Source organism: Oxyura jamaicensis, chromosome 13 (assembly GCF_011077185.1).
Source record: "Oxyura jamaicensis isolate SHBP4307 breed ruddy duck chromosome 13, BPBGC_Ojam_1.0, whole genome shotgun sequence".
Lineage (NCBI taxonomy): Eukaryota > Metazoa > Chordata > Aves > Anseriformes > Anatidae > Oxyura > Oxyura jamaicensis.
Window position 1 is genome coordinate 12,232,872 of NC_048905.1, and position 9,127 is coordinate 12,241,998.

The window sequence follows — 9,127 nt, forward strand, 5'->3', positions numbered from 1 at the left end:
TCTGTGAAATGTGATCAGCAGGTTCTGACACCACTGAGGAATCTGGGAGATATGCAGACAGTGCAATTTGAATAAGCTTCCTTTCTGTGGTATACTATGCTTAAAAAAAAGTTTTCAACAGAACTTCAAATCCTCTCTTTTCTTTTTTTTATGGTGAATTTCCCATAGTGACAAAGTCAAAAGCTTAGAGCAAATGGAGGAAACATCCTCACTTGTGCTTACTGTCAGAACACGTCAAAGCCATCACGTCAACATCCTTGCATTTTCTGATACATCTTAAGGGCTAAGCTGTTAACTTTTAAAAGACAGAATCTATTGAGTTATCTAGGCTTCCTTTGCTTTGCTCTTACTTCCCTGCTAAAACCTCATCAGTACTTGGAAGTTGTGGGGTAGGCCATGTCCTTTATAGATAACGAGATGCTAGCCATCCGCACAGATGGGATGGCATCCCACTTTCCTCTTTGCCATGTGCTGCAATCCACCTGCTGTTACTTTTGCTCTCCTGGCATTCTTTTTCCCATCAAAATTTCCCCATATTTCTCAAGGGAAAGATATGCCTCAGCCTTACACCAGTTGATGAGAGCAGCAAACTGCCTGAGGCAGCCCAGGCCCTTCCCCAGACCAGCACAGCGACCACCCTGCACCTTGCATGGGTTTGGTGCTCTGACAGAATTCAGGAATCATGTCCTGTGGCCAGCAGCATTGGGGCCTTCGATCCAGGGCCAATTCTTTCCTTCTGCTTCACCTCTTTTGTTTTGCTGCATGTTCTCCTGTTGTTTCTATTTCTCCATAGACACCCAGCAAAAGAAAAACAACTCTGCACCTCACAGACATTTTAATAATTCATGCTCAACTTCAGTTCCTACAATTTTAATAAACAAGTGCTTATTAGAATACAATAATTTCCTTTTAGAACAGGCAGTTTTTAAGGAATGAAATAACAATAATTGCCTCTAAGAGTGTGTATGAATAACAAACATTCAGTCCTCCTGGTTTTGTTGTTTGGTTCATTTGCATGGAAACCTTCTCCACTGTGCCCCTTGCCTTTGCTTTAGCAGAGATTCTGCTTTTAATTGGACACAATATTCAGCTGGGTTCAAACCAAAATCTGTATGTAAAAAGGCTATACATAACAACCAGCTCGTCCTGGCATCCATTAAAAATATCAAGAGAGATTGAAATGAGATTATTTCAAGAGCTCTCCTGCATTCATAGGAAAGCAGATTTATTGCACTTGCTGAGAAGTTCTCAGGTAAGAGAGATGTAGGTGATAGCATTGAGTCCTCTTGGTTCTTCCTGCCCACAAACTTGGGGTGAAATATGAACAAATGTTTTCATTAAAGGTGAGGATTTTTATTATTTCTTTCACTTATTTACAATTCACATTTTTCACAAAATTTACTTATTCACAATTTAGTGACGATCACAATCCCTTAAGTGTTGAAAGTTTGTTGATCCCAAAGGTTTGGGACACTAAGCAGAAGTTACAGAGGTCAAGGTGTTTTTCTTTAAAGCCTTGTTTCTAGTCGCTTACAACTTTCAGCTCCCAAAATAAATGAGCTGAAGTTTGGCTCTCTGTAGATAAAGACATTTGCACTATACCAAAAGGGCTCCTAGAGTTCAGAGCAATTCCTCTGCACCACGCGGTCCTCCTGTAAGAATTAATCACTGGTAAAGCACAGTGGGGTCTTTTGGTGAAAGGCACTAAAGAAGTAAATTGCAATTTCCTCATACAAATTCCACTTTTCAAGATATTTTTTTTCCTAAGAGAGAATTTAAATTAATTGAAAGTTAATATGGCTCAGTTCTAAAGCAGATCCTTAGCTGATATAAATTAACATAGCTCTGACTCTTTTTTTTCCTAATCCATACCTTCTTGCCAAGCCAGGAATGGATCTTTGGTGAAACATAACCAGGACAGCTACAGTTAGCAATAAACGCCTTTCCTTCAGGAAGGTTAAGGACCCAATTTCCTTTGATTTTGGTAGTACTTGCTCCAGGTCTAGAAGAGGAAGCAGACTTTTATTTCAGTATCCCAAACTTTGCCCACTCTTAAATGAACTCAAGCATTTATAAGAGCCTATGGCTTGGGGCTTCTCCCAGCTCATTTCCCCTGGTGAATCGTCATAGAGCTATGCAGGGAAAACATAAAAATAAATAAATAAATGAATAATGACCGTGTTTGGATCTAACCTAGTTTGGGAATCCCTAGGATGCAGCAGAATTGAACTGGCTACCCAGTTCCAGCTGTGTAAAAAAGCCCTGGCTTCTTTTTAAGCTTATTTATATACAGATCAAACAAACAGACTTCCAAGTGCTTTCATTTAACTTTAATGCCAAACTTTGATGTCTTCACCATTTACAGTAATCATTTTTATGTGCACTTTTTTTTAGTCCAAAATGTTGCACATAAAAAGACCAACTTCATTTGAAATATGCAGCATTTTTGCTATTCAAAAACTCTGCATTTTTAATTCATTTCTTATCAGCAGAGTACTTCTGGGGCAAAGAAAGAACATCAAGTTTTTAATGCCTTTCAGTTGATTTAAATTAATATTTTATGTTTATATTCAAAAAAGCTGGCTAATAGAAAGGCTCTGACATTTTTTCCAGACTTCTTCTGGCATGTCTTATATAAAAAGCAATGGTTGTTTCTCAAATGTTTGGTGCTTTAGTCCATGATGAGTCCCCAAAAGATGACATTTCTACACAGTTTAATCCACTAGGATCATTGCTCATAAGTCCTGTGCCCAAACTAGAGAAAAGCAGTAACCCAATGTCTCAAGAATAATATATCAGCCCTTCGCTTTAAATGTAAATGCCAATTTTGGGTGCTTGCACTCTCTCCTCTTCTCTTCCCTCCCCCCAAAATAGGGTAGCATTTTGCTCCCTATTTCTGCATTTCCACCCAGCCCTTTCCCAAGAACATAGAAAGCCAGAGATAAGAGTGAAGCTTTTAATGAAAAGGGGGCTGAATGATTTCTATTGCATTTAATAACCACTTCATCACTGTCACTAGATGAAAGTGCTGCATTGGATTCCATAGCTGACAACAGTAGTGAGGTAGAGGATAGTCTTCAATTAGGAATCTATACCCCTCTCTGTTTAAAACTGTTGGAGGAGGACAATCTTTGAATTTAGCTTTTCACTGCAGAACACTCCAGCTAGCTCTAATCTAGCTAACTCAGAGACAGTAGTAGTCTAGCACCAGCAGGATGCAGCTCAGCTTGTATTTATCACTGTATTTATCAGAATTAAGGTCACAGTGATGTCACGGTCTCATTGCCCAGGAATCCTCAAAGATTCTGCTTGAGAAGATAGTAGTGTGTGACTGCTAAGGAAGCTGAGAACTTTTCCAGTAGGCTATCCAGAAACTAGCTGAGCTTTTTCTGCTGAACAACTTAAAGACTCAGAATTAACCTATAGGAATTGCCAAACACAGAGCCAAACCCTGAACTTCAGCAAAGAGAAACAGCTCTTTAAGCTGGGATTCCTGCCATCCTACTCCTGTTTAAAGCATAACAACTAACCTTCAGCTCACTGAATCAAGAACATACCTTCAAGCAGGAAGAATTACCACTCTTCCTGACATGCTCACATACTGCACCAAACATTTTCTTCCTTTGTATTCATGTATATGCTGTTCTAGGCTTAAACTTCCCCATGGGCATGACTACTTTGAGAATTCAATAGGCACAGAAACCTCTTTTTGAGATTCTCAGTTGAAACTCCTGGGGTCAACCTGGACCACCTGTGCAAATGAGTTAGCAGAAGGTCACCACCCTCTTATGCAAAGTATTAACTATGATGCTCTGAAGCAAAGAATTTTAGAAATGCTCTAAGCAGTAAGTTTCCTATCACTTTGGTTAGCAGAAAGTGGCTGAACAGCTCAGAGAGGATTCAGCATGCATATAAGCTCTCAGACTATTCTTGATACAATTATTATGGTCATTGACTGGGTCTACAAATAAAGTCTAGAAAAGGAGGGAATTTAGAGAAGAAATGTAATTACATAGCTGAGTCCCACACAGCACAGACCACTGCTGTTATCACCACATCTTTACAGAAATAATCCATTTAGGACATTATCCAAGAGGATAGAATACAGGGGAGAAAGTTTTTGTCTCTAGGGCAGATGAAGGAGGAGAGCACTGAGAAGCAATCATTAGTAAAATAATTGGCTGCCTGCTTTGCACAGTTGTCACAAAATGTTGGTGCTGTCAGTGCCATGAGTGTGCTAGCCTGCCAAAGTCAGAGCTCTGCCAAGCCTGCTGCTGGGGCTGCTGTTGCATTTCACCTTGTAAGTATATGATGCACCCCTGGATCATCGTCCCTATTCCCCTGCTGTTCCAGGCATGATATCAGGAAAATATATTATTGGCCTCCTTCCAAAACCTAGAATTTTGGCCTCAAACGTAACATCTCAAACCTAGTTTTAAAAAGTGGAGGTATTATGCTCTCTGATAAAGGATCTGAATTAAATATTTTAAAAGTATCAAAGTATTGAGTGTATTTTTTAAATGTAGTAATAGATCAGTAGTTTCTGTATCAGAGAACAAGAAATATTTTAAAAGTAACTTACCAGAGAGAAATCATATTAAAGGATAGAGTCTAGCAAGGGAAGATGTGCACTGCAGAGTAACTTATTCACATGTTTCATGTGTAAAGAAAGATACTAAGAACACAATTCTCAAAGATGCTGCAGGCACCCTGCAAGTTACCAATACTCTCGGTTTCAGTGGTGTTGAACATACTCAGCATATTGCAGGATTTACCTCTACTGGCTATCTGACCCAAAAGCCAAACTGTTAACTTTATAAAATCCCTGCATGCTAGATCAGGACATGAGAAGATTGCCTACATTGCTGAGACATTAAGATTATCAAATGAATAAATCTAGCAGAGATAGGTAAAACAAATACCCATTAAAAATATAAATCTCTCAACACTAGCAAAAGAAATGCATTCCCAGCACACACTCTGAAAATCTTCAAAAAGGCAGACATAGCCAGAATCAGAACAGATGGAGGAGATGAACACTAACTGCTTTCCAAGCATTCATCCCCACAAAAGTAGAGAGCATAGCAAGAGACAGATAGCAAAAGAAAAATAAAAATTAAGAGCATCTTTGAAAATTCTAGGACTTGAGAACTGGTGAGAATCTCTGCATTGAAACGTGACATGCTAAAGGATTTGGAGCTATTTAGCCAATAGTTTAGCTGGTATTGCCTTGTTCTCCAGCAGAAATTGCCACAAACTTTTGTAGGTAAGAAAGGTGTAACTGTACCACACCCTTTCCCCTTATTCTTGACTCCAGGCAGCCCATGATGAACCCAAGTTCTACATCATTTTACCCCTACCACCCTTTGCTGACTTTGAAGTCACCTTCCCCTTTTAAGGGCACTACATTTCCAGTTGCTTCACATGCAAATGTCTCCAGGAATGTCTCTTGGTCCAGAAGGTGCCATTTGTCTTCCCTCATTCAAATGTCTGCAACCATGTTTCTACATTTACCTAATGCCCTGGCCACACTTAGGATAAAAAACTAAGCAACAGTTTAATTTTATTATTTATTTTTTTAATTTAAAAATTGATTTAAAGAATTAATGTAATTTTTGCTTTTTTTAAAAGGTTGCTGACAGCAGATCTCAGGATGCTTCCACAATTCACATGAACAGAGCAGACAATACATAGCTAAAGCATAGGCACAGTTATGCTATTATAACATAGTTCTACTACTCTAATATAGCCTCTACGTAGAACACATCCCCAGTGACTGAACCTTTCCAACTCAAGGTTCAATATTTCCCATTCGTCTTCTTCTTGCAAGAACCATGCCATGGGTTCAGGGCACGTCTGTCACAACACAGAGGGCTGCATGTTGCTGCTTGCTGCCTGTGCTCTGAGAGAACACAACACATCCACGGGCCTTCAGACAATCCCACCCTTAGTTAAGGTAGGTTCTTGTTTAAAGGCAGAGCAACATTCAGGCTCAGTGAACTGCAACACATCATTCCAGGCCTGGAAAAAAAAAAAAAAAAAACTTTTAAAGAACAAGAACCACAAGGAAGAGCTGAAAGCTAAAGCCACATAAGTGGCTCTTTACTCCAGGAGAGATGGTAGCAGGACGAAGCTCATTATTAATAACTTAATTAGCCATTTGTGGGGGTTTCTCTGTTTGTGTCAACACTACCTTCGGAGCTTTAGGACACACACTGTGTAAGGGGAAACAGGACTTGTGTGCATGCTCTCCAGCTGTTCCATTACACCTGATTTATAGCATGACACTACTCGTTCTAGCCCATAACCTTGAGCTTGTAAACTACACAGGGGAAAATTTACTAACTACTGAGTTCATCTTAATGCACTATGGGGAATTTTAAGCAGGGAAAACTAAGGCAAGGAATTGGGGACATCTAGAAGAGCTGGTTTTGAACAGCAATATTTTAATGCCCCAGTGCAGCATGCCTCGCAGTCCACTCTGTTTTCTTTTAATTAAAGCTTTAATTTACATGGCCAGCATACAGTAAGGGCCTACGTTTGTCTTCCTCTGAAGAAGATAATCGATAGGAGAAATGTAGACACATTTCACTGCTTCTTAGCTGCATACATTGATAGAGTTTAACCACAATAGCATGTACAAATGCTTTTATTCCACTCTTAGTTAGCCTGGGAGTTTGATTAATAACAGAAGCCAGAAAACTGTTTTGCAGCTCTTCTATTGGGAAAGAAAGAAAGATCATCATCCACAAAACAAAACAATTTCCTGGTAGTAAAGGAGTCCTCATTAGTGTATATAGAGAAGCAATGAGAGCTGGAACACAGGTGCCAGTTACTTACTGCAATTTTGATGACCAATCTAAAAAGGAGCTGGGAGTTTCATGAACATCAGGTTGAACGCAAGCCAACACCACTCTCCTCACAGACAGAGCAAACTGCATACTTAGCTCCATCAGAAGCATGGCCATCAGGCTGAAGAAAGTTATCCCCCTCTAGTCGATGCTGGTGAAGCTGTGCTTGGAACATCGAACTTGGTTTAGGGCTCCCAACAGCAACAGAGAGGGGAAAACTGGTAAGCGTACAGGTACGAGGCCTAGAGAGCTGGGTTTATGAGGAGAGGCTGAAGCTAGGCGTGTTCATCTGCCACAAAGGTTAACACGATGCTCTAATAGCAACAGGACAGTCACAATGGGAGAGTCAACCATGTCATGGTAACACCAGGCAACAGAACAAAGGACAGCAACAAAGTACAGCTTGGGAGATTCAGGCTGAGCTTTGCAAGAAGTTTGCATAGGGAGAGTAGCACAGTATCAGTACAGGCTACCAAGTGGCAGGTGGATTTCAATTTTTGCAGGTTTTACAGTGTTGTTAGACAAAGATATAGGTGACCTGATGTAGTGTTGACAATGGTCCCACTCCAAGCTAATTTAAAATAAAAATACCACATGTATCTATAGTTTAAGGCTCTAATTCATTATTTTTGGTTGAGGGGAAAAGGGAGTAAATCTAGGTTCACGTATCACAAAATTAATTCTACCACACAAAACCCAACAGTTGTACTATTGAGCAATACACAGCAGCTGCACCCACACATGGGCTAGTTAATCAGATGCTCTGCTCCACATTGTCTTTAATTGCAAGAATGCTCAGTTCTTCAAGTGTATTTCATACTTTCAGGTCCATTTCCCCAGTTAATACTCTGAGGTGTACGCATAATTTGCCCAATATAAAGCTACACTCTCCTTGGCTTGTTCTCCTCAATGGCAGCCTGCCCTCTGTATTAGTGTACAACTTCCTTGAAACAGCAAGAGAGTGTTGATATTATAGAGCAAATATAAAATTAGCTCTGCATTTGCTGACTAATCCCAAGAGATACCTTGTTCCTGAAACTTTCCCATCCTTTCAAGTTATTTTCCCTAGGTAAGGCTCCAGCACACAGTAACTGGTGTGATTATTATTGCTATTACAGTCTCTTATTTCATTTAATTAGTAATTTTAAATTACAAGGCTGAAATACAGCTGGATAGCTGTCATTCAGCAATAAAGACTCATTCTTTGAAAAGTGAGAAATAAGGTCATTTTCAAGAGAACAATAGATCATATGGTGAAGAATGTCACATTTTGTTTACATGGTTCATTGAGGATATTAGGAGTAACCTTATTCCTATGTAGAGGAGAATTCTGTTTGCAACTGACCTTCCAACATCCCATTGATGGGTTTTCATGGGGATTGACAGAAGGCAAAGAGCAATTCCTATTGTTCCTATGCTCCAGTGAGTGAAGGATTTCCCAAGCATCTCTCCGCAATGCTGAGGTGGCAGTACTGCTAGCACAGCTCTCATATTTGTGTAAGCAGAGCTAATCAGAAGATCTACGTTGCACAACCTTGGTCTAGCCAAGTTCATGTCAGGTACTGCAACACAGCTATTGTAACACCTAGCAGAACAGGCCTGGCTGCCATTTACCCTTCTAGCCCTAACACTGTCCAAGATTAGGGTCCAGTCATGGTTTATCACTCTCATATTTATCTTCCATGTTTTTGAGAAGGTTGATGAACACTTTTCAAGTAAGTTCAAAGGTAGATTTAGGAGGATACATCAATAATATCCTCAGTAATTGCTCTGGAGTTCTAAAAAGGAAAACAAAACACACACAATACATGCAGAAAGACATCAGGTTGACTGAAGTACTTTGACTTTCTCATTGAATACTTTAAAATGTTTATGAACAAACCCAACAGCAGGTTTTTAAGTTTTCCTCAATTAAATCTCACATTGCTGAGCACAACTCACAGTTCTGCTCTCTTCAGATTTCCCTGAAGCCTTAATACACCTTCACACATACTTGCTCCTCCTCCTATTTCTGCAATGTCAGCATATACACACACAAGTAGTGAGTTTACAGTGCCCCCAGATGTTACCAACAAAATTAGCATCAAGTAGAGGCCTAGGTGCCTCTCCTCCTCATGTCTGGTGACAGATCATTTAAGAATGCCCTTTTATCAGAGGGCACAGTAATAAAAATGATTATCTTCTGATAAAGCACTGTTAACTGCAACAACTCTTTCTTTCTGAATCCATATAAAAAAAATCTAACAAGTGTAGACATACTAATTACTAAGAAAACA